Source organism: Lithobates pipiens, unplaced genomic scaffold (assembly GCF_037356315.1).
Source record: "Lithobates pipiens isolate NorthernLeopardFrog02 unplaced genomic scaffold, aLitPip1_a1.2 Scaffold_16, whole genome shotgun sequence".
NCBI lineage: Eukaryota > Metazoa > Chordata > Amphibia > Anura > Ranidae > Lithobates > Lithobates pipiens.
This window is the reverse complement of record NW_027507748.1, coordinates 300043366-300068839: the sequence shown is the minus strand read 5'-3', so window position 1 is coordinate 300068839 and position 25474 is coordinate 300043366.

Sequence of the window (25474 nt, the reverse complement as noted above, 5' to 3'; positions counted from 1 at the left end):
GGCACACAGCAGAACCTTGAGAACATCATGGGGCACAGAGCAGAACATGGGGCACATTATATGTCTCACAGCAGGGCATAGAACACACAGCAGGGCATGGGACACATCACAGGGCACACAGAAAAACATGAGCTACATCATGGGGCTCACAGCAGAACATGGGGCACTTTAAGGGGCTCACGACTGGGCATGGGGCAAGCAGCATAACATGGGGTACACGGCAAGGCTTATCACCAGGCAAACAGCAGGGCATGGAGCACACAGCGTGGTACAGGGCACACAGCGTGGTACAGAGCACACAGCAGGGTACAGGGCACAGCAGGGTATAGGGCACAGCAGGGTACAGGGTACATCAGGGCACATGGTACAGGACACAGTAGGGTGCATGGTACAGGACACAGCAGTGTACAGGGCACAGCAGGATACAGGGCACGCGGTATGGGGAACAACAGGGCACATCAGGACATGGGCACAGGGTATGGGGGAACAGCAGGGTATGTGGAACAGCAGGGCACAAGGTAGGGAGCACAGCAGGGTACATCGGGTTTGGGGACAGGGTATGGGTCACAGCAGTGTACGGGCACAGCAGGGTGCAGGGTATTAGTCACATCAGGGTATAGGTCACAGCAGGGCACATCAGGGTATGGGCAAAGGGTATAGGTCACAGCAGAACACATCAGGGTTCAGGCACATCAGGGTACTGGGTACAGCAGAGCACAAGGTATGGGGCACAGTAGGGCACAGGGTATGGGGCACATCAGGACAAGGGCACAGGGTATGGGGCACATCAGGGCATGGGCACAGGGTACGGGGCATAGTAGGGCACAAAGTACGGGGCACAGCAGGGCACATCAGTGTATGGGCACAGCAGGGTGCAGGGTATTGGTCACATCAGGGTAGGGGTCACAGCAGTGCACATCAGGGTACGGGCAAAGGGTATGTGGAACAGCAGAACACATCAGGGTTCAGGCACATCAGGGTACTGGGCACAGGGTACGGGGCACAGCAGAGCATGGGCACAGGGTACGGGGCATAGTAGGGCACAAAGTACGGGGCACAGCAGGGCACATCAGTGTATGGGCACAGCAGGGTGCAGGGTACTGGTCACATCAGGGTAGGGGTCACAGCAGTGCACATCAGGGTATGGGCAAAGGGTATGTGGAACAGCAGAACACATCAGGGTACAGGCACATCAGGGTACTGGGCACAGGGTACGGGGCACAGTAGAGCACATCAGTGTATGGGCACAGCAGGGTGCAGGGTATTGGTCACATCAGGGTAGGGGTCACAGTAGGGCACATCAGGGTATTGGCAAAGGGTATGTGGAACAGCAGAGCACATCAAGGTACTGGACACAGGTTACAGGGCACATCAGGGTACTGGGCACAGGGCACATCAGGGTACTGGGCACAGGGCACATCAGGGTACTGGGCACAGGGCACATCAGGGTACTGGGCACAGGGTATGGGGCACATCAGGGTATTGGGCACAGGGTATGGGGCACATCAGGGTACTTGGCGAAGGGTACAGGTCACATCAGAGTCCTGGGCACAGCAGGGTACACTTTCCTTTCAGTTTCCTTTAAATGCAGAGTAGCACGGGAAGCGGCTGTAATAAGTCCTTACTGTCTTCTCTCATATCACGCTGCTCCCCGACGGCCCCTCTTCTCCCCTCCTCTCGTCAATCCCCTCCTCTTGTCCATCCCAGGTGTACTGTCCTCTCTCATGTCACACTGATCCTCGGCTGCCCCTCCCCTCCTCTCGTTGTATGCTTGTGACATCACCTGGGCAGGATGAGAGGAGGGGAAAGGAGGGGCTGCCGGGGAGAAGCATGACATGAGAGAGGACAGTACACCTGGGATGGATGAGAGGAGGGTATGAACAAGAGGAGAGGAGGCAAATTAGGCAGCTGTGAGGGTGGGGCCTTAGGCGACCACCTAATTTGCCTAATTATAGAGCCGACACTAGTGCTAAGTAAGCCTAATGGGAGTGGTTTCATAATCATCAATCAGGTGTATACCTGCAGGCCTTTAATAAGAAAAATTGCAGGGTCAGCATCCCTTTAGCTGTGATTTCCTTTTGAAAGTATCTCACCAAAAATTAAATTTTTGTTGCAGGGGGATGCCTGAAATCTGATTTGTATCTTAGTACAGTTCTGGGAAAATTGGTGAGCCAATCACACAAGCATGACATTATGTTTCTGGGGGGCGTTCTTTATACATTTTATGTACAGAACCCCTCCAGGTAACCATATTGCATTGCATTTCACAGAAATTTATAGAGCTGCAGATTGAAAAGGAAAAATGTTTTTCATTAACATTCAATTACAACATGACTTGTGTCACAATTGTATACACTATATTATTTTTTCTTTATTTGCTATTTTTCCCCACAAAACTGGAGTTGCCCTTTAAGGTAGAATATTCTTAGTACATTTTATGTTGTTTTGCAGCTAAACTGTAGTCAGCCTGAGATTTCTTTACCTTTTTTATGCCCTGTAGCTTTTTACTAACCTCAATGAATATATTATTTCTGCCTGCAGCTGTTGCATTGTTTCCAGTGTGTTGTGGGAGAGTTACCAATGTACGAGTTATGAAAATGTGTCCATCTTAGCCAATCACTCAGAGTTTTGGTGGAGTGGTGAAGACTGACGGAAGGTGATAAATATTTGGTGAAAAACTCCAGTGGGTTTTTTCTCTCCTGGGTCTTGCCCCAGCTGGGGGTCTTTACTAAAGGGTCATTGGGATTTCAGCTTCTCTACGTGGGGGTATATCCAGAGGGAGATAAGCTGGAAGATAGTTTGCCTGGATAGACCATTTCAAAGAAATCTTCAATGCTACAGAGTGACTAGAGAAGAGCTGAAATAAAGCTGCTAGGCTTGACATTGCAAGAAATTCTCACTATTATACTCAGCGCAGCTCTTTTTTTGACAAAAATGAATTCCCACTGCTCATCAATTAAGGTAAGTGTGGCTGTTTAAGGGGTCAAGGGCCTAGAATTAATTTATAGAAAAAGAGAGATCCATTATCCATAAACAAAAGACTGTGACTGCTCTTAATGAGTCATAGATTTCAATAGTAATTGCTATCACAGGGTCGTTCCAATCGACTTGGCTGCTCATAAAGGGCCAAAAACATTTAATGTTATCAAGAAACCTGTGAAACTTGCCGATATTTCATTGTTGAGTATCCTGTACCCCATACCCTCTCTCTAAATAAAATAAATTTACATTAATACATTAAATTTGTTAATTATTATTATTAATTAAATTAATACAACAGTAAAACTACTAAAGTGACTGGCACCCGTTTTCTTTTACCCTACTGTAAGATTCCACACTGAGCGTGAAAAACTAGCCTGCCACATCAGTAGTCATTCTGAACTACCCAGAGAGAAGGGGCGCTACACTGAAGACCAGCAGTGCAAGGACCTCCATGCCTCTATGTCATCTGTTCTGTGGATCTGTGTTTTTTTTTCTCCTGCTGCTTTTGGAATATTTCTCAGCAGTTACCATCACTAGTATTATAGGGTGGCATTCCAGAAATTAGGAAGCAAAATGCTGCTTCTGCTAAGATGGATGCCTCAACAGTGCAGTAGTAGAGAAAAGATTAGCTTCAGGGATCTTGGGGCAATACTGGTGATATGTATTCTTCCGCTAGAAAAGAGGGTTGTCCAGGTATACCATGTGCAGCATAAATATTTTTAATTTTGGGCAATACACTCTTTCATAAATGATCTTTTTCAGTTAATCTCTTCTGGCAGGAATGATCAATATTTAGTTGACAACCCAATAAGATTTAGTTGACAGCCCAGTAAGATTTGATTATAAGTTATCGATTGCATCTGTCTCCACCATGCAAAATCATAATCTGGTTCATCCAAATCTGATTGAATTCATGACCAAATCCTAGTGCTGACACTTTATGCAAAATTGGCCACCCGGGCGGATAGACTCAGTTTAATTGAATTTGTTTGAAAATGTATCTAAATTGATCAGCTAAGAAGTGATGGCTTTTCGATTGTTTGGCAATTTGATCATTTTGACTGGACCGCGCATCAATTGGATAATACAATCAAAGTATATATGGCTACCATTAGAAAACTTTTAGATACATTTCCTGGAGAAATGTTGGGTACAGTACCTAGTTGAGATCTAAAATACAAAAACACACAATTATTTTGTCTAATTCAAAAACAGGAACCAAAACCACGGAATAAACTAAACATAATTTTAAAAATGTTTACCGGAATACTTTCATTTGAATTTAGTCAACAGTAATAGATGGAAAATATGTTTAAGAACAGCTTTATAGAGCAATTATTGTTCTTAAATTCATTTACTTAGTCTTTTAAGCAAACATCTGTCTGCTGTTTTTTTCTTGAAGTAAAGATGAATTTTCTTAGATTGTTGCTACAAATTCTCAAGGTGCCTGTCAATCAAATGTTAATTTAATCTTTTCTTTTTATGGTTCGTGGTAGAACTAATAAAAATATGACAACTTTTAAAGGGATCCATTGACATTAAATGAGAAAAGATATGAACAATTATTTGTTTGTTGGCATTGGAGCAAATACCAAAAAAACTGGTGCCACCTCAGCTGATCAGCCCTCGTATTCCGATTTGTCAGGTTTCTGATACACTGATCTGCTTCTTTCTCCTTTTTATTTTTGGTGTTTTTTGACAGATCTTATTTTGCCTTAAATAAATATTTATGTGGTCTATGACAAAGGTACGAGTTTAGAACATAGGGCAGGCATGCTGTTATCCCCAGCTTAAAGACAGCAAGTGTTCAGACTCACATTCCTAATAGAGGATATAAAACCTTCAAAGCAAGTGCCTGCAAAGAATTGGGCTCCTCTTCCAAAGCACCAGTTTACTGCTGATGGAAATTTTACTTTTCAGTACCCCCAGTGCACCAGTAGAAGGTAGTGTAGGAACATCTATCTGCAGATTAAATGCTTCAGGAAGAAAACTTTCCTTGGTGAAGTGGTAACCTTTTGGCCCCCTTTCTGCTTAACATTGTGCTGTAGTAATTGAAAGAACATGCTCAGTTTCACTTCACTAAATTTAATTCATTAACCACTATGCCATGGAGCTTACAGTTTGATAACACTTTATTCTTATGGAAAATGTTGGTACTAGTAATTGCAAACTAACGCTCTATTTCCCACACTATTATAGTTAATAGTTTCATTCATTTAGAAGAACCTTTGAAATTACACTAAAAACAATGTCATGTCATTCAATTATTATATTCATTCTTTGATGACAACAGATATTTATCCTACTTCTACTACAGTGAGATCTACTTGCCCAAAATGCATGCATATGCAAGATACTGAAGCAAATGCCAGGAGGCTATAGACTCCAGATACCTATGTGTATGCTGTGCACTTCAAGATGTCTACCTTTGTTTAATCAAAAGCAAATAAAGAATCTCTACAAAACCAGAGAATAATTCCCAGCTCAACTCGCCAACCAGTCTGCCTCCAACCAAATTAACCTGTCTAACAGTTTGCATTAAAAACAGGGCTAATACATGCGTAAGCAGCAGAGCCACTCCATGTCGCCCCCCCCCCCCCCCCGATATTTGCAGTCCTAACTCTTGTAAATTTGTGAGAGTCTCCACAGTGGAAGCACATACATTCTACGGATAGATGGAGGGTAGGTGAGCCGGAGGTAGACCAACCTTTCTAAAAGGCACAGGGGCACACTGGACACCCAACACATAGCACAATGGCAAGAAAGGTGTCCAGTATGTCCCCTCACCAGTATAACATCAGTAACAAACAATTGGCTACTGCCCCATCTATAACTGGCTTTCACAGCAAGGAGCACATGGAAGTAGTGGTTAGCACTCTCACCTAGTAGTAAGAAGGGTCGCTGGTTCAAATCCCAACCACGACACTACCTGTCTGGAGTTTGCATGTTCTCCCTGTGCCTGTGTGGGTTTTCTCCAGGTACTCCGGTTTCCTCCCACAATCCAAAGACATGCAGGTAGGTTAATTCACTTCTGTCCAAAATTGGCCCTAGTATATGAATGGGGACTTGGATTGTGGGCTCCTTGAGGGTAGGGGCCGACGTGAGTGTGCAATGTACAGGGATAGGGACAATTGTAGACACTCACTCAGGTTGAACTGGATTATTCAACCTAACTAACTATGAAACTAACTATGAAACTATGAAGGGTAACGCATACAAAACAAAACCTAGAAAATTTCCAGCTCAACTCGCCAACCAGTCTGCTACCAACCAAATTCCCCTGTCTAACAGTTTGCGTTAAAAACAGGGATTTAGTTAGCATACATTTGCAAATACATGCGTAAGCCGCAGAGCCACTCCACGGCATCCCAGATATTTCTGCAGTCCTAAATTTTTCAGAATCTCTACAGTGGAAGCGCATGCATTCTAATGGATAGATGGAGGGCAGGTGAGCCAGAGGTAGAGGATGTCATTTTTGAGATTTTGCATGTAAGAACAAAAAAAGAGGCTTATTGTTAGATTACATATATCCCTCAGCTGTACAAGATCATGCAGTACTGTTCCAGGATTTCACCAAAATCCTAGGTCTAGGAGACTTCACACTGCTGGCTGATGGAACACTTTTCCTCTTGTTGGCTGCCAGCTCCAAAGTGTTTATCCTTATGCTGACCAATATATTTTTCTTCCCACTGCACTGCACAACTATGCCAGAACATTCATCCTTCCACTGACCAGTGTTATAAGGGCCCCTGTGTTACATACTAATCACCAATGCACTCTATGGACTGTGCTATATGTTAGATACCCTGCACTATATGTTATGTTGTACATTGCATACTCCTGATCTCTTTACTCTGCAAGATAGGCTGTACATTATATAGTCCTTACCAATCTGTTCATTGGCTCAGGAATTGATATTTGCTAAATTTTAACCAACTACTTTTTTAGGGTAGGCTTAGAGAGAGTGTTAGCTCTATCTTTATATTCCATGTACAAAAATATATTTTTTTAAATTATGAGTATCATTTTTCTTAGGGTTTATGTCTATCTTCTAGACTTCTGCTTGTGGAACAGTAATTTAGTTTTTGTGGGTACAGGGGCTGTGATATATGTGCTGCGTATAATGCTAACAGTTTCAGGCTATATTTAATCATGCTCTTTTAACCATTTGCTTACTGGGCACATATCTCCCCTTCCTGCCCATGTAAATTTTCAGCTTTCAGAGCAAATTCAGCAACATTTTTTATCATTTTTCACACAAATAGAGCCTTCTTTTGGTGGTATTTAATCACCACTGTTTTTTTTTTTTTTTTTTGCTAAACAAACAAAAAAAGACAGTAAAAAAAAAAACTGTTTTCATAGTTTGTTATACAATTTTGCAAACAGGAAATTTTTCTCCTTCATTGATGTACGTTGATGAGACTGCACTGATGGGCACTGATAGGTGGCACTGAAGGGCTCTGATAGATGGCACTGATGTGCACTGATAGGCGGCACTGAAGGGAACTAATAGGTGGTACTGAAGGGCACTGAGAGGTGGAACTGATAGACAGCACTAATAGTTGGCACTGATAACCACTGGTAGGTGGCACTGATAGGCAGCACTGATGAGGCACTGATGGGCACTGATTGGCAGCACTAATTGGCACTGATAGGTGTCACTGATGGGCATTGGTAGGTGGCACTGGTGGTCACTGGTTAGCAATACTGATGGTCACTGTTGGTGGCACTGGTGGGCACTGGTTGGGAGCACTGGTGGGCACTGGCACTGGTGGTTACAGTGTGGGGCCGATGTTCCTTTTACAGAAGCCAATAATTGTCTTTTTTTTTTCTCCTCATCCTGCTAGCGTGAAGGGAAAAAAAGCCGTTTACTGGCTTCTGTTTATATCATGTGATCAGATGTCATTGGCTAACAGCTGATCACGTGGTAAAGATCCCAAGGACTTGGCGATCACAGAGCGTGCAGCCTGTGTGGCCCAGGGGGCACGTGGGCAGTGGGAGCATGGGAGGATGTCCTTCTATGCCCAGCTTTTTAAGCCCACTCTGTAGCCATATTTCGGCTATAGTGTGGGCACCAAGTGCCCTGTGCCCAATATTCACTACAATTTACCAATTGTAATTTTTTACTGCAGCATTATTCATGCTCCAGATATATCCTCATTCCTAGGTGTCCTACTTTCTCATGTTCAGAAGTCAGAAGGTTTGCTACAATACCATGCTAGTGAGCAAGGTGATGAAAACATCATCCTGTAAGGGCATCTCTAATGTCAGTCCTATATCTGCCATTAATAACATAGCAGGTTTTGGAAAATATAGCAGTGTGTTCTGCATTCATGTGACCCATTTTCAGCAGAGAATGGGATGAAGTCTGCTATCTGATGACATCACAGAAGTCACTCTAGGCTCTGCACCATCGCGACCATGGAGTCTGGATCCAGCAGATCCCTGGACCGACACACGGGCCTCTGAGAGCCCGAGTCAGCCACCCCACCCCCTCCACAGCCCGACGCTCCAGTGAGCGAGAAGGGGGCAGAGCAGAAAGTTGTGACTGTCAGTCAGCAGCTCTCTCCTCGGTGAGAAATGAGTGATCAGCAGTGTTTGATATCTCTGTTTTCAGCATTGAAGCCATTGGGGGACAGATGCAGCATCCAGGGCCGACCCTGGGCTGGGTGCATGTTGTGCACTGCACTTGGGCGTTGCAGAAGGGGAGGCGCTGAAGTGTCAGAGTGATCCCCTCCAGGCTCTCTCCTCCTCTCCTTGTTCTCTGAAGTAGTGCTGCTATGGGGAAGGCGGCTGCCATGCAGTCCACCAGTGAACACAAGCGGCAGTGCTGTGACAAGGGGAAAGTGAGCTGCGGGATGTCAGCATATTTCCCCCGCTGCTCAGCTTGGTGCCCGATTTGCTTCCTTCCCCATTGGCCACAGTGGAGGGACAATCAGAAGATGCTAGCAGTGCATCATGGGACATATAGTCCTGGAAGATCTGCAAAGAAGTCTGTAAAGTGTAAAGGAAAGCTTCCTCTGCTGTGCCCAGTGATTGCAGGTATGTTCTGGGGGAAGGGTGGGTGAGTGAGCCTGCTATTTTATCAGTTAGCAGCAGACAGCAGCAGGACAGTGCAGGCTGCTCAGAACAGCCCGGGAATGAAGGGGGGAGAGTGAACATACCTGACTTCCTCACTGACTTCCTCACTGACTTGGTCACCCTTACAATTAATGTAGAAGGCTGTAAGGGGTGAGCAGTAGGCTGACACATGAGCAAGTCACTCAGTGTGTCCACCTGATCCCCCCCCCCCCCTTACAGACAGTGGGGTGTAAGAAGTCACACACACAGCATGTTATACCATCTCTGCAGACTTGAGAGAGAGCCAGGAGTAGAGAAAAGTCTCTATTGGGGTAATTTAAGGAGTCTGTGCTGGGAATTGGGAGGGGGCATTGGCCAGTGTGTTACCTCTGTGTTATGTGCATGGCACACTCCTGAGCACTGTCTGAAACACACACTCGAACCCTCTACTCTATACACTCTTCAACCCAGCAAAACAATTAGACCTCAGCCCAACACCCATACAATACGCATTCCTGAACCCTCTGCTGCCTGTGCGTATCGCACCCCTATGCTGCCTGTGCGTATCGCACCCCTATGCTGCCTGTGCGTATCGCACCCCTATGCTGTCTGTGCGTAATGCACTCCTGTGCCGTCTGTGCGTATCACACTCCTGTGCTAACGCACTCCTGTGCTTCCTGTGTAAAACACACTCCTCTGCTTTGTTCTTTGTGCAGTATCCCTGTGTTCTGTGTAACACACACTCCTGTGCTCTATGCGATACTCACTCCTGTGCCTGCAGCCTGGGCAATACATACTCCTAAGCCTTGTGTGTTGCACACTCCTGAACCCTGTACCTGCACCTATTCTCTATGAAGAAAAAAAGTCCTGGGTTGTGTTTGAGGTCTCTGACCATCTCTTGTATCATGTCTGCAGTCTCTGACCATCTCCTGTACCATGCCAGGAGTCTCTGACCCAGATGCGGCTCCAGGCTTTGTGAGGCCTTAGGCATAACTTAGACATGAGGCCCCACTCACGTTCATAAGGGAAAAAATAATTCAGGCAATAAAATTGAATTGCATATTAAGAGTACTGGCGTCTGTGTCCTCTATTTCAAAGCTGGTGTCAGTGCTGACACGCTCTCAATACTGGTGTCAGGGCACTCCACCTCAGTGCAGTGTGCTCTCTCTCAGTGCTGGTGTCAGTGCTCCGTCTCTCTCAGTGCTGGTGTCAGTGCTCTGTCTCTCTCAGTGCTGGTGTCAGTGCTCCGTCTCTCTCAGTGCTGGTGTCAGTGCTCCATCTCTCGCAGTGCTGGTGTCACTGCTCCGTCTCTTGCAGTGCTGGTGTCACTGCTCCATCTCTCGCAGTGCTGGTGTCACTGCTCCGTCTCTCGCAGTGCTGGTGTCAGTGCTCTGTCTCTCTCAGTGCTCCGTCTCTCTCAGTGCTCTGTCTCTCTCAGTGCTGGTGTCAGTGCTCTGTCTCTCTCAGTGCTTGTGTCAGTGCTCTGTCTCTCTCAGTGCTGGTGTCAGTGCTCTGTCTCTCTCAGTGCTCTGTCTCTCTCAGTGCTGGTGTCAGTGCTCTGTCTCTCTCAGTGCTGGTGTCAGTGCTCTGTCTCTCTCAGTGCTGGTGTCAGTGCTCTGTCTCTCTCAGTGCTGATGTCAGTGCTCTGTCTCTTTCAGTGCTGGTGTCAGTGCTCTGTCTCTCTCAGTGCTCTGTCTCTCTCAGTGCTGGTGTCAGTGCTCTGTCTCTCTCAGTGCTGATGTCAGTGATCTGTCTCTCTCAGTGCTCTGTCTCTCTCAGTGCTGGTGTCAGTGCTCTGTCTCTCTCAGTGCTCCATCTCTCTCAGTGCTGGTGTCAGTGCTCTGTCTCTCTCAGTGCTGGTGTCAGTGCTCTGTCTCTCTCAGTGCTGGTCTCAGTGATCTGTCTCTCTCAGTGCTCTGTCTCTCTCAGTGCTGGTGTCAGTGCTCTGTCTCTCTCAGTGCTCTGTCTCTCTCAGTGCTGGTGTCAGTGCTCTGTCTCTCTCAGTGCTTGTGTCAGTGCTCTGTCTCAGTGCTCTTTCTCGTTCATCATCCCTGTTGGGCAGCAATAGGTCCCCCCGGACTCCTCATAGTGGAAGAGCTCCTGGTGGGAGCCACAGAGAAGCCGATCATGAGCAGTGCCAGCGCAGAATGAAGAGCGTCTTGCCCACTTGGCTGAGGATCACACTGGACTGAGCTGGGACCTCCCGACCACCGCAGTGGAGCCCTGGATGGCTGGGGATGAGGGTGGGGTGGACTCAGGTCAGGAGGACACGGGTTGTCAATCACAGGCAGGCACATTGGGACACTGGCAGAGGACTGAGCAGACCTGACTGTAAACCCCAGTCACATGTATCCCCCCAAGTCACATTTGCACCTCCCGCTGCATGCTCCCCCCCCTCGTCGCATATACCCCCCCAGTCACATTCACACACCCCCAATCACATATTCTCCCCCCTCTAGTGATATGCACACACCTCCCCCCGTCACATGCACACACCTCCCCCTGTTACATGCACACACCTCCCCCCGTCACATGCACACACCCCCAGTCACATGTTCACCCCCTAGTGACATGCACACACCCCCCAGTCAAATGCACACACCTCCCCCAGTCACATACACACACCCCCATCACATGTGCCCCCAGTCACATGTTCACCCCCCCCCAGTCACATGCTCACACCCCCCAGTCACCTGCATGTACCCTCCAATCACATGTTCACCCCCTAGTGACATGCACACACCCCCGGTCACATGCACACACCCCCCCAGTCACATGTTCACCCCCCTAGTAACATTCACACACCCCCCAGTCACATGTTCACCCCCCCTAGTGGCATGCACACACCCCCCATTCACATGCACATACCTCCCCCAGTCACATGCATGTACCCTCCAATCACATGTTCACCCCCCCTAGGGACATGCACACACCCCCCATTCACATACACACATCTCCCCCAGTCACATGCATGTACCCTCCAATCACATGTTCACCCCCTAGTGACATGCACACACCCCCAGTCACATGCACACACCCCCCCAGTCACATGTTCACCCCCCTAGTGACATTCACACACCCCTCCAGTCACACGTTCACCCCCCCTAGTGACATGCACACACCCCCCATTCACATGCACACACCTCCCCCAGTCACCTGCATGTACCCTCCAATCACATATTCACCCCCCTAGTGACATGCACACACACCCCATTCACATGTACCTCACACATAAAGGCTCTGTCCCCTCACAGCTCGGTCAGCACATCCTCAGCTCACTGAGCTCAGTAGTCAGTCGGCTGCACACAGACAGGCTACAGCGAGAGAACTGGAATTGGCTCCGCCTCCACCACAGAAGCCCCGCCCTGGAAGGAGGGTGGACTCGCAATCCTGCTGAGGTGCTAGCTGTACCCAGCCTTTGCACAAGATATCGGTTTAAGGGACGGACATCATTTTCTGGCGGGGCTGTGAGGGGCGGGGCAGTTGCTAGTCTCTGTCGGTGTTCCAATGGAGACTGGGCAGTCATCTCATGGGGCGTGGTGTAACAGAGCAGAAAGGAGGAGGAGGACTGTTTGTAAACTGAAGGAGGCGGGCACAAAGCTCCCCTGCGCTGACTGTACTAGGATTGATGCAGGAGGATAGTAGAGGCAGCTCTTTAGGCAAACTAGGCGGTGACGAGGCTCCTGAGAGGGCGAGGCGCTTAAGAGGGCGAGGCCTTAGGCCATCACCTAATTTGCCTAATTAGAGAGCCGTCTCTGCTCTGACCATCTCCTGTACTATGTCTGCAGTCTCTGACCATCTCTTGTATCATCATGTCTGCAGTCTCTGACCATCTCCCATAGTATGTCTGCAGTCTCTGACCATTTCTTGTATCATGTCTGCAGTCTCTGACCTTCTCCTGTAGGGGGTGAGCTCTCCAAATGTTTTTGTCTTCTGACTACTTCGTATGAACTTAGTTTAAAGTCTCTGTGCCTCTTGAATGCTGAGCAAGCCTGCAAACATGGCAGAACAACTTAGAGAAGAAGAATCAAGTTAGTAGATTATATTATAGCCTATTACTCTACCACTAGAGTAAAAAGCCTATTACTCTACCACTAGACAAAAATGAGCAAGGCAGGCCTTAGAGCATTTTTTTTTCCTGCAACCACAGTCAGTGTTGATAGGAGAGTTCCTACATTGAATCTATTTAACCACTTAAGCTCTGGACCATTTGGCTGCCCAAAGACCAAAGCACTTTTTGAGATTCGCCACTGCGTTGCTTTAACTGACAATTGAGCGGTCGTGTGACGTGGCTCCCAAATAAAATTGATGTCCTTTTTCCCCCACAAAAAGAGCTTTATTTTGGTGTTATTTGATCACCTCTTTTTTTTTTTTTGCTCTATAAACAAAAAAAATAGCGAAAAGTTTGAAAAAAAAAACGCATAATTTTTTACATTTTTCTATGATGAATATCCCCCAAAAATATATAAGAAAAAACATCTTTTTTCCTCAACTTAGGCTGATACGTATTCTTCTACATATTTTTGGTAAAAAAAAATCACAATAGGGGTTTATTGATTGGTTATAGCGTCTACAAAATAGGGGATAGTTTTATGGCATTTTTATTAATAATTTTTTTTTACTAGTAATGATGGCGATCGGCGATTTTTATCATGACTGCAACATTATGGTGGACAGATCAGACACTTTTGGTGCGATTTTGGGACCATTCACATTTATACAGCGATCAGGGCAATTAAAAATGCATTGATTACTGTGTAAATGTGACTGGCATTGAGGGGGTTAACCACTAGGTGGTGCTGTAGGGGTTTAAGTGTGTCCTAGGGAGTGACTCTAACTGTGGGGGGGTGGTGATGTGTGACACGACACTGATCACTGCTCCGATTACAGGGAGCAGTGATCAGTGACAGTGTCAATAGACAGAATGGGCAATGCTTGTTTACATCAGCATTTCCCTGTTCTTCCACTCTGTGAGATGATCACGGGTATCCCCAAGGACATCTAGTCCCAAACTGCTTCTTAAAGGGCAACATACAGGTACGTAAATATGCCTGTACATGCCCTTCTGCTGACATATACCGGCGTGAGCTGGTCGGCAAGCAGTTAATAATCTATCTCACTGCTTTTTTTTTTTTTTTTAGCATTGCTTTGCTGTGCGACCAAATAAGTAAATATATCCAATATATGTAATTATATTATAGATTTTGATGTCTGGTGAAAATTATACTATTCTAGCAATCTTTCTTTATGATCGTAGTTTCCTGCATATGTCATGTATTCCAATGATTACATTTTAATTTGATCAGACATAGATACTGTATTTATTGGCTGAAAATCGGGTGCAAATTGCGTGTGCGTGTTATACGCCGATACTTTGTTTTTACAATTTTATCTGCCTCGGAGGGGACAGGGAGGGGGTGGGACGAGCGCAATCAGATTACTTACAGTGAGAATCTCCTGTTTACTTGGCTGCCTCTGTAATAGGAACTCCCATCTCCGCCCCGCTCCCTGTCCCCTCTAGGCTGCAGATGGGCATCGATCAGGCTGCACCAATGGCAATGGTGAGGCTGCTGCATTGAAGGCAATGGTGAGGCTGCTGCATTGATGGCAATGATGAGGCTTCAGCATTGAAGGCAATGATGAGGCTTATGCATTGAAGGCAATGGTGAGACTGCAGCATTGATGGCAATGGTGAAGCTGCAGCATTGAAGACAATGGTGAGGCTGCTGCATTGATGGCAATGGTGAGTTTGCTGTATTGAAGGCAATGGTGAGACTGCAGCATTGAAAGCAATGGTGAGGCTGCTGCATTGAAGGCAATGGTGAGGCTGCTGCATTGATGGCAATGGTGAGGCTGCTGCATTGATTTCACTTGTGAGGCTGCATTCATGTGGACTGATGAGACTGCATTGATGGCACTTGTGAGGCTGCAGATAGGCATGTATCAGGCTGCATTGAAGGCAATAGTGAGGCTGCTGCGTTAATGGCAATGGTGAGGCTGCTGCGTTGAAGGCAATGGTGAGGCTGCTGCATTGATGGCAATGATGAGGCTTCTGCATTGAAGGCAATGGTGAGACTGCAGCATTGATGGCAATGGTGAAGCTGCAGCATCGAAGGCAATGGTGAGGCTGCTGCATTGATGGCAATGGTGAGTCTGCTGCATTGAAGGCAATGGTGAGACTGCAGCATTGAAAGCAATGGTGATCCTGCTGCATTGAAGGCAATGGTGAGGCTGCTGCGTTAATGGCAATGGTGAGGCTGCTGCGTTGAAGGCAATGGTGAGGCTGCTGCATTGATGGCAATGATGAGGCTTCTGCATTGAAGGCAATGGTGAGACTGCAGCATTGATGGCAATGGTGAAGCTGCAGCATTGAAGGCAATGGTGAGGCTGCTGCATTGATGGCAATGGTGAGTCTGCTGCATTGAAGGCAATGGTGAGACTGCAGCATTGAAAGCAATGGTGATCCTGCTGCATTGAAGGCAATGGTGAGGCTGCTGCATTGAAGGCAATGGTGAGGCTGCGGCATTGATGGCAATGGTGAGGCTGCTGCATTGATTTCACTTGTGAGGCTGCATTCATGTGGACTGATGAGGCTGCATTGATGGCACATGTGAGGCTGCAAATAGGCATTGATCAGGCTGCATTGATGGCAATGGTGAGGCTGCAGATGGAGCTTTATGAAGGAGCCCGGCTGTCACGTTACTTCAACCCATATGCTCACAAAATTGGCTGCACCCACTATTGACATCATCTCTCTCCGCCTGCGTTCCAGACCTCGCTCTGCTCCATCATTTCCTGGCCACAAGCTGCTACAGCTCCTCAGCGTGATGGATTAGATGATGACTATACCCATGTCTGGATTTTTCAATTGGATTTACTACCTCTGAAATGTGAGTTGCCTGTATGTGTGTGTGTGTATATATATATATATATATATATGTATATGTGTGTTTTTATAATTATTATATTATATTATTAGTATATTATAAGTCTTCTTTACGTCTACACCCAGAGGCGCCTCTTCCTTTGCTTTTTCCTGCAGATGGGCACTGACTCTTATTTTTCTTCTAAGTTCCTTTTTTAAAATATGTATATTTTTTCCTGAAACTTCCCTCTTAAAATGAATGTGCATGTTATAAGCCTGTCTGTGTTATATGCCGATGAATACGGTCATTTTTTAGGCTGTGGTATTTTACATGGGATCTTGATTACTGTGCATTCAAACCACCATTTGAGTTTATAATCATATCCGCCAAATAGTTTAATAATATCCTTTGACTCAAAGTGTAATTATTACGGTACTTTTGTCTGCAGCTCTTTAGCTGATGATTTGCTTGATAAGGAAATTTACCTGTTAGCTTTTTTTAATAATTGAAATCTTTTTGGAAGTGTTGACCCTGCGTTCCAGTAATTGATGCCTGTAAACTGGCAATGAACATTCTCTTTTCAAGCCAGTTTCAAGGCAAACTTTTGCTGTCATGCTTGCCCATGAACTTATCTTTGCAGAGGAGTATGTTTAATTCAGTCACCTCTGCTCTTCTTATCTCCCTGCTGTTCTGTAGTTATGCCCCAGAACAACGCAAGGACCTTGTGCTTTGTATTACAACTTTGCTATCCTATGATAAATACATCCGCTGTTTCACAGGCTGCATTTGTCATCCTTGGTAAAATGGTTGTCATTCTCATTCTGCAGTGTTATGGGATTATGGGAGTATCGCTGTAAGTGGATACTTATCTAGATTTGGTCCTTTGCCTGCAATGAATGGCATTTTCTGCAGTTTATGCTCTACTTTCAGATTTTCAAGCTGTCAGACTGTACACTATCACCTTCCTGTCACACATTTATTAAAAGGTACGGCTCTACAATGCCAAGGAAAAAAAACAAACAAAAAAAAAAAACAACTTCACTAACATTTATCCTAAAACTGATCTCATGTAAATGTTGCAAGAAGTACGCCGTGTTTACCTTTTATCTGGGATCATCTGCATTTGTACATCATTGCTCATGTAGAAAACATAAAATGATTATGGTATATATAACTGGAGCACCCTGCAATCAGAGCTAACACACCATAGATCACTTCTACCCATCATCTTTTATATATGTTCTTCAACTCCTGCAAGACCAATCTGATCTAACTTGAGGTAGTGTAGCTGGCCTTAGACGGGACAATATTTTACTTTAAAACAACTTTAAGTGCAACGCCTAGAAATAAATAGGATTAGAAAGTGATATAACGTAAGTAACTGTCCCCCCCTTATACAATGTAAAGCGATGCAATTGTTGGCGCTATATAAATCGTTTATAATAATAATAATAAAATGAAAAGTAACTTGCAACAGTGAAAAAAAATAAGTTAGCAAAAAATATATACTGTATAAATACAGTGAGGGGAAAAAAGTATTTGATCCCCTGCTGATTTTGTACATTTGCCCACTCACAAAGAAATGATCAGTCTATAATTTTTATGGTAGGTTTTGTTTAATAGCAAACAACAAAAATATCTACACAAACGCATTTAAAAAAAGTCGTAAATTGATTTGCATTTTAATGAGTGAAATAAGTATTTGATCCCCTATCAATTAGCAAGATTTCTGTCTCCCAGGTGTCTTCTATACAGGTAATGAGCTGAGATTAGGAGCACTCCCTCTAAAGGGAGAGCTTCTAATCTCAGCTTGTTACAAGTATAAAGACCCATGCACTCTATGCCCTTGTACACACGGTCGGAGACTCCGTCGGAATGTGTCCTATCGGACCGTGTCGTCGGATGATCCTACTGTGTGTGGTATGCATCGGACTGATTCCTTATGAATATCCGTCGGACCCAATTTTCCAACATGTTGGAAATATTTCCCGACCAATTGGTTCGATCGGACATACTCCGATCATGTGTAACGAATTTTGATCGGACCAAGTGCCATGCATGCTCAGATCAAATTCCTACATCAAAGCTATTGGCTACTAGCCTGAATGTAGTCCCATCGTAACGAAATTACGTCATCACGTTCTGAAAGATCGGATTTTTCGACAACTTAGTCCAACCGCGTGTATGCAATAGTTTCGGACACAATCCGTCGGACTAAATCCGACGGACAAAATCCGACGGATTTGGTTGGCAGAATCTCCGACCGTGTGTACAGGGGCTATCAGTTTTTCTGCTGATATTTTTCCTTCAGATTTACTAAAACCATATAATATGAGGTCAAATCTTTCAGGAGTTTCAATTTGTATGCAATCAGGCAGGCCCTTGTGCTACATGGTTTTGGTAAATAGGAAGGAAAAAAATCAGCAGAAAAACTGATAGTGTGAATGGGGTTTTAAAGGGGTTGTAAAGCTTTGTTTTTTGTTTGTTTTTTTCTAAATAGGTTCCTTTAAGCTAGTGCATTGTTGGTTCACTTACCTTTTCCTTCGATTTCCCTTCTAAATGTTTCTTTTCTTTGTCTGAATTTCTCACTTTCTGTTTCTCCTCAGTAAACTTCACACCATCATCTGAGCGGTGTTTAGTCAGCCAGAACAGCTTACTGACCAGCTTACTGAGAAGGAACAGGAAGTGAGAAATTCAGACAAAGAAAACAAAGAAAAAAAAACATTTAGAAGGGAAATCAAAGGAAAAAGTAAGTGAACAAACAATGCACTAGCTTAAAGGAACCTACTTAGAAAATAAAGAACAAACCTTTACAACCCCTTTAAAGACACCATTCAACAGAAGAAATCAATCAATCAGATTCCAAGCTCTCCACCATGGCCAAGTATGTCAGGGACAAGATTGTGGACTTACACAAGGCTGGAAAGGGCTACAAGACCATCGCCATACAGCTTGGTTAGAGGGTGACAACAGTTGGTGTGATTATTTGCAAATGGAAGAAACACAAAATAACTGTCAATCTCCTTCTTTCTGGGGCTCCATGCAAGATCTCACCTCTTGGAGTTTCAATGATCACGAGAATGGTTAGTAATCAGAGCAGAACTACACAGGAGAACCTTGTCAATGAACTCAAGGCAGCTGGGACCATAATCACCAAGAAAACAATTGGTAACACAATACACCGTGAAGGACGGAAATCCTGCAGCACCCGCAAGGTCCTCGTAGTTAAGAAAGAACATGTACAGGCCTGTCTGAGGTCTGCTAATGAACATCTGAATGATTGAGAGGAGAACTGGGTGACAGTGTTGTGGTCAGATGAGACCAAAATCAAGCTCTTTGTCATCAACTCACCTTGCTGTGTTTGAAGGAGGAGGAATGCTTGCTACCTATGACCCCAAGGACACCATCCCCACTGTCAAACATGGAGGTGTAAATATTATGCTTTGAGGGTGTTTTTCTGCTAAGGGGACAGGACTACATCAAAGGGACGATTGACAGGACCATGTGCAGTGAAATCTTGGGTGACAACCTTCTTCCCTCAGCCAGGGCATTGAGAATTGGATGTGGATGGGTATTCCAGCATGACAATGACCCAAAACACACATCCAGGGCATCAAAGGGGTGGCTCAAGAAGAAGCACATTCAGGTCCTGGAGTGGCCTAGCCAGTCTCAAGACCTTAATCCCATAGAATATATGTGGAGGTAGGTTTGCGTTACCTAACATCAGCCTTGAAACCTTAATGACTTGGAGAGGATCTGCAATGAGGGGTGGGACAAAATCCCTCCTGAGATGTGTGCAAACCTGATGGCCAACTACAGGAAACGTCTGACCTCTGTGATTGCCAACAAGGGTTTTGCCTTCAAGTCATGTTTTGTGAAGGGGTCAAATACTTATTTCACTTAAAATGAATTTGAAAATGAAAATCAATGTATAACTTTTTTTTAAATGCGTTTTTCTAGATATGTTTATTGTTATTCTGTTTCTCACTGTTAAAATAAACCTAATTCATTTTTTTCCCTATTTACGTTATATCACTTTGTGATCCTATTTATTTCTAGGCGCTCCACTTTATGTTGTTTTACAGATAGCTCTTTTGGGTTTGTATACTTACCCACCGCCAGCTGCCTTATACTACTAGTGCTGACTCAATACAATACATCTGGAATGTTTTACTTTATTCAGTGATGATTTGAGGAATTTTCTTTAAAAGCTTATGTGTTTTGAAAGCAAAATTGATTTTCTAGGAGGATATAAAAACATTTTCCACAGATGATTATTAGGGATCTTGTATACGGGTGACCTGAGTCCCCACAATGTAAATGCCAGAATATTTCCTCAACCAGACGCTGCCTACTGCCACTCATAGACATGAATGACTGTGCATGGCTGTAGCATTTTCTATATTTGTAATATGCCTGTATGCTCTACAAGTGCTTATGCCAGTACCATCATATACCCGAATATGATCATTGCACAGCCATTTATGTCTATGGACAGCTTTAGGCAGCATTGGGGCTTCCAATGGCAAGGGGAAAACACTGGTGTTTATGGGCTTAGGGTGCCCATGTGCAATAGCCCTTAAAGTGTATGTACAGTCCAGTTTAGGATAACATGGGGAAAGGTTTAGAGCCCCTGTTGGGTTTTACTTGTATTACTTGCTAAACATGCAGAAATGTGGCATGTAAATGTGACAAAACAGACATTTTTGAATGTCAGGTACTAGATGTCAACTCTCCAGCATCCAGAAGAGGTTTTTAAACATCCTGTGCAGTGACGACTGCTCCATTAGGGGTGCAGGGGCACCGCCCCTCTAATCCATGCGCCCGGCCCCTAATGTACATGCAGGGCGCCAGACATATGGATTTCTATGTTTTTTTTTGGAAGCACACGATCAGAGCCAGAGGCTCTAATTGGCTTCAAAAAGGGTAGACTTGGGGTACAGAGCACATGCGCCCTGAGCCACCCCAGTTGTGTGACAATAGCAAATTAATATCTGCTATTGTCTTCCTGCTTCTCCTCCTGTCCAATCAGGAAGTGGGTCCTGAGATCTGATTGGTCGAGAGGAGAAGCGACCGCATTGGCTGGCATGTGGAGGGAGGATGCATGGGGAGATCTGGGAGATGGCTGTCCTCATCAGAGTGATCTTGCTCTACATAACCGCAAACACACACAAGCCAGGGAGGATTTATGGGGAGATCCGGGAGATGACCGTCCTCATCAGTGTGATCTCACTCTGCATCACCACAAATGCACAGAAGCCAGAGAGGATGTAAGGGGAGATCAGGGAGCCCGACCGCATGAGTACCACACAGTGGAGGGGTTTAGGGGGCTGGAGGAGGGGGGGTCGGGTGGTTTGTTGCCTACCCCTCCCACTGGAGCACCAGCCGCCACTGGTCCTGTGTACATGAAGCCTAAGCAGAAGAACACCCCCCCCGCCCCCACCCCAAGCACAGCATTTCACTGGGAAGATCACTGCACTACTGTTTTTTTCTCCCCCAGCTCTTCTGCAGCTGAGAACAGAGGATCTGTGATCACTTCTAAAAAAAGGAAAAAAGGTACTTATCATTTTTTTTTTTTTTTATACCCATACAAATATATTTTGCCATTCACTTCTAAACTGAATGGGTTGTTTTACAAGGTGATCGTTTACAATCACTTGGGTTAAACCATGTGCAAAACAAAAAGTGACCTATATGATACAGTCTGTCACTATCTCTAAGGCTGCATTCACACCTGAGCGTAGCGTTTTCAGGCAGAAAATCGTGCAAATTTCCAGCGATTTTGCAGCGTTTTTTTGCAGCGTTCTTTACGGCAATTTTGCGGCGTTTTGCCACGATTTTGTGCAGGACAAAAGGTCACCAGGCGTTCGGCTTCAGGTGACATGGAGTGGAGCTGTGAACCCTCTCCATTGAGAATAATAGATATTTTTCCCCTCCAGCGTTTTGTAGCTTCAGGCTTCAAGCTACAAAACGCTCAGGTGTGAATGCAGCATAGCACAGCAGTTTTTGTTTTTCTTAGTGCCCCATGGAGTATATTTTGTATTACATGTTGATCCTGCCAGTAGATCCGCTATCTTTCCACTACATCTTCTGCAGTGAAATTCAGCTAATAATTTTTAAGCAGTTAGATGAATAGTATTTTCTTATGGAGATAAAGGTTTAAATTACAGTATATGCATAAAAGCTGATCGTTGTAAGCACCCCTATTGGTGTATTATAGTTTTTCCAACCTCGTAACCGCCACTTTTGCCGAAACGCTTGAACTGATAAAAGTAGGTGGAAAAATAACGAATTTACTCACAGGATCAATAGGTAATAAATGTTACAGGACTCGGAAAAACATAAACTGTTGTGTTAATTCTATTGACAGTCTCCATTATATATGTCATTTTTTATTTTGTCCCAAGTTAGACTTTAAATAAGTTTCAAGGATTTATTTTTTTTCTTTCTGCAATGTCTTAATATTTCAGAGGTTGATAATACTAAGTGACTTAAAAACCTTTGCTTCAATTATCCAGTCATATGAAAGGCAAATTCCATTTATTTATTTAATTTGCTCATGAGTGAAGATTCTCAATTCCTTTACTCGGTCAACCCAATTGGAAAAAAAAAAAAATCTGAAATAATGATGTACTAGCTAATAATTCTGACATTATGAAGTTGATTTATTAAGGCAAATGAACAAGAGGAGGAATGAATCATTATGACACATGCAAGTGTATGTGTGCATTGTGATCGCCATTACTAAAACAGTCTAGCTGAAGGAACAGTACACTAATGTTGAAAATGTACAGCAGCAAAAAGCACATGGCACTGTACAGCACTATGAATGAAGGGTACGTTTTGTACACTTCAAATAAAGTTTGTCTTAAACAAGCATAAGAAAATGCTGAATCGTGCACCACACTGCCCCCTACCGCAGAGAAAGTACAAAGCAAATAGACTGTTCACTCTGCAAGGGCAGTTGCGCTTTGCGAGTGAATTTTCCTCAGAGCTTACTTAATGAAATGAAGCTCTGCTGACTTCCATCATCTAATAATGTGCAAGTAAAGTGCTGTTTTTTTGTTTCCTTGTATGTGATTAGGTATTCTTTGGAAAGCAACATTTCACCATATTCACTAAGCTCTAGGGGAAAAATTCCCATGCAAAGTGCAATTTCCTTTGCAAAGTGAACAGCCATTTTATCTTTATTAAATCAACCCTTGTATGTGTTGCTGCTGTAAGAAAGAAGGTAGGGTATATACAGGTATTTACAATTTAAATCTCTATTTCAAGCATCAGTGTATGGAATCTTGTCCATGAAGAAAACATATGCATGTGTGCAGTACAACAACCCCATGCATGAGACTTTTTAACCTCTTTTGGCGCAGGCCACATGTAAATATATGGCCTCTTGGCAGATGGGCCTTGATGCTGAGTGGCTGCATATTTGCGTGCATTAGTGCAAATACAGCTGTGCCAAGAACGCGTGCCCTGGCACAGTTACCAGCCAATCACGTCGGTCACATGATCATAAAGCCCGCCCCGCCTCCTGGCATCCTCAACCCCTTAAAGGGACTGGAGACACTGGCTCCAAAGGTGTTAATATTAGAGCTTACAGTAGCCATTAATGATACCTATGTACATTTGATGTTGTTTTATATCTACATACTATCTCCAGTTAACATAATACATTTTATTTCTACATGTTATTTGTAGTAAAGAAAATAAAAGCCATACATGCCATAGCATTTGTTAGGTTAATTAGTCAGTAACATCGCTGCATTTTTTCACTAGTACTAGAAATACAAAGAAAAGCTAGGAATGCAATGAATGCCAAGGTAGTTACCAATAAACAACAGCTATAAAAAAGGGGTACAGTTACTAATAACATTGGTTTATAATATTGTGTGCTCAGCTTTATTAAGGGCTAGTGCACTGAATATTTTAGAATAACTAATATGTAGATTTGAGTGTTTTTTGTATATTTATAATTTTGTTCATGGAGAGCCAACATGTGAACTGGTGTTAAAAACATTGAAAGTGGTTCTAAAGGCAGAAGGTTTTTTTACCTTAAAGCGTTCTCTGCATTGAAGCGGTGTTCCACCCCAAAAAATTTAAATTAAAAGCCAGTAGCTACACATTCTGCAGCTGCTGGCTTTTAACAATTGGACACTTACCTGTCCCGGAGTCCAGCGATGTCGGCACCACAGCTGATATTTCCATCCAGCATTGCGGGTAAGGGGACCCGGCAGTGTAGCCTTATGGCTTCACGCCGGGAACCCTACTGCACATGCGCGAGGCCCCGCTCCTCTCTCCTACTGGCTCGGTGACAGAGGAGAAGGGAGGAGGAGGGAGCCCCGTGGTGATGTCACAGGCTGCGGTCCGGACTCCTGGAAGTGGGAACAGGATATCTGTTGAAGACAGGTACCCTGTCTCCCCTCCCTCCAAAAGGTGCCAATTGTGCTAATTTTGGGTGGAACTTTTTTTAAGTAAAAAAAAAAAACTTCTGTATGCAACCCCCCCACCTTATACCTACCTGAGCCCAGTTTCGGTCCAGTGCTTTGCCAGAGAGCAGAAGTCTTTCAACTTTCTCACTCCTCCTCAGACACAGCAGTGAGAGCCATTGGTTTCTGCTGCTGTCAATCACAGCCAGTGAGGAAGGGGTGGGAGGTGGAGCTGAACCACGCTCTGTGTATCAATGAACACACAGATCTGGCTCATGAGTGAGCCGCTTGTTATGGGGGCACCTGGCAGGGGGGTGGGCCCAGAAACGCTGTTGGGGGACCCAAATCTCTTTAAGTACTTGGGTATTCTTGTGTTAGTGCTTTGGATGATCCCAAGAAAGATCCAGCAGGCTGAAAAATAAGTGTAACATTTTTGGATCACAAAGCCTTCAAATCACAAACTAATGATAATAAAATACAAAGAATGGTTCCAAATATAAAAGTTAAAGTGGGTGTAAAGGCTGAAGGTTCTTTTACTTTCATGCATTATATGCATGAAAGTAAAAAAACTTCTGTGTACAGCAGCACCCCCAATACTTACCTGAGCCCCAGCTTGATCCAGTGATAAGCAAAAGAGCAGCGGCTCTCCAGGGTTTCTTTCTCCAACATTGGCTGAGACAGCAGCCTTGTCTGAAAGGACCAGATTGGAGGCCGGCGGGTGTAAAGGGGGCCTAAAAAAGTCATTTTTTTGTAAGCAGAATTCATATGTGTTAGATAGATTGTGTGAAGAGTCTTCCAGTCTGGACCCCCTCAGCCTGGTTTATATAATTAGAAATGGAACAAATTACCTTGGTCCACTGATATGTTTAATTAGAGATATTTACATGTAAGCCGGAGTTGTACAACATATGGAGTGAGGGGGGTCTTCAGGGTGCCCCGTGGGTACCTGGACTTTCTTACCCCACAAGTACTAAATTATCTCTTTTGTGTTTGAGGTCGTTTTATCCAGTTGGCTGCACAGTGTGACATTTATTAAAGGTGGACACATGGATTTTACATGATATTCCAGTTAGGGGTGGAGGTGTACATACTATGGTGGAGGAGAATATTGTTTTGACTTTGTACTTGTTTTTCTATGGT